Raw genomic sequence first — 1,682 nt, 5'->3', positions numbered from 1 at the left:
TTAAAGTTTATATTCTTCCTCCTAGTTTGCTAAGTAGTGTCTGAGGTCTTAAAAGCTTATGAAATGCCATCTAAAATACAAATATTGGTGTCTTTTCATCTGGAGTAATAAAGGAAGAAGGAAATCAAAGATTCAGAGAAGGAACTGGACTACAGAACTAATTGTCTCCATGAACCACTGCCTCCTCTATCTTGAGCTGAGAAGAACTAGATGGCGCCTGGCTACCGCTACTGAATGTTCTTATCAGGGACAATAAATGGATCCTGATAGAAAGGGAGAAAATTGTATAACAGAACTTCAAATTCTTAAAGAATCCAGACTTACTGGACCAGTTGAGGCTGGAGGAATCCCTGAGACTATTACCCTGAGATAGTCTTTAAATGTTGAAGCAAAACTAACCCCTGAAGTCACCTTTAAACTAAATAGCAGTTTAGCTCAAATAGTAAAGAATGTCACTCTTGAGTACTGTGCTCTTTAAAAAAAATTATCTATATGAGACCAAATGGACAACAGTTACTCTAAAGCATAGATGAGAAGTGTGGTTGGGCGGGGGCAGGCAGTTAGTCTAAGTTAAATGGGAGTGAAACAACTAGAACAGAAATGAGAATATTGACAAAATGTGAAATGTAACCAATGTCACTGAACATTATGTGTAGAAATTCCTGAATGGGAGTGTGCTTTGCTGTGTATATTTTCACCAAAAGTACAACGAAATATTTTTAAAAATCAATTTATAAAAACCTGTTTTCTTATATTTTCAACTCCAGTTGTAGTTCTTCTTTGCCCACTATTCCATTAATTTTTTATAACAAGTTTATTGTTGACATACAATTTATATCCCATACAATTCACTCATTTGAAGTGTACAATTCAATGGTTTTTAGTATATTTACAGAGCTGTACAACCATTGCCACGTTCATTTTTACAACATTTTCGTCATCCCCCCAAGAAACCCCACACTCTTTAGAAGTTGCTCACTTATTTCCCCACTAATATCCCCCCAGTCCTAGGAAACCACGAGGTAATCTACTTTGTCGCTACAGATTTGCCTATTCTGAGCATTTCATACAAATGGAATCATGCAGTGTGGTCTTTTGTCCCTGGCTTCTTTCACTTAACATAATATGTTTTCAGGTTTCATCCATTTTGCAGCATGTATTAGTACTTCATTCCATTTTATTGTTGAATAATATACCATTGTATGAATATACCACATTTATTTATTCATTCATCATTTGATGAACATTTGGGTTGTTTCCATTTTTTAGCTATTATGAATTATGCCCCCCACATGTCTGTCAGTTTGCTGTTCCGTGGTGGCTTGCATGTTGCTGTAATGCTGGAAACTATGCCACCGGTATTCAGATACAAGCAGGGTCACCCATGGCGGACAGGTTTCAGCTGAGCTTCCAGACTAAGACAGATTAGGAAGAAGGACCCGGCAGTCTACTTCTGAAAAGAATTAGGCAGTGAAAACCTTATGAATAACAGCAGAACATTGTCTGATATGGTGCCAGAAGATGAGCCCCCCCCAGGTTGGAAGGCACTCAAAAGATGACTGGGGAAGAGCTGCCTCCTCAAAGTAGAGTCAACCTTAATGACGTGGATGGAGTCAAGCTTTAGAGACCTTCATTTGCTGATGTGGCACAACTCAAAATGAGAAGAAATAGCTGCAAACATC

This window comes from Trichechus manatus, unplaced genomic scaffold (genome assembly GCF_000243295.1).
Source record: "Trichechus manatus latirostris isolate Lorelei unplaced genomic scaffold, TriManLat1.0 scaffold00117, whole genome shotgun sequence".
Lineage (NCBI taxonomy): Eukaryota > Metazoa > Chordata > Mammalia > Sirenia > Trichechidae > Trichechus > Trichechus manatus.
The sequence above is the reverse complement of the archived record's forward strand: the minus strand, read 5'-3'. Positions refer to the sequence as shown.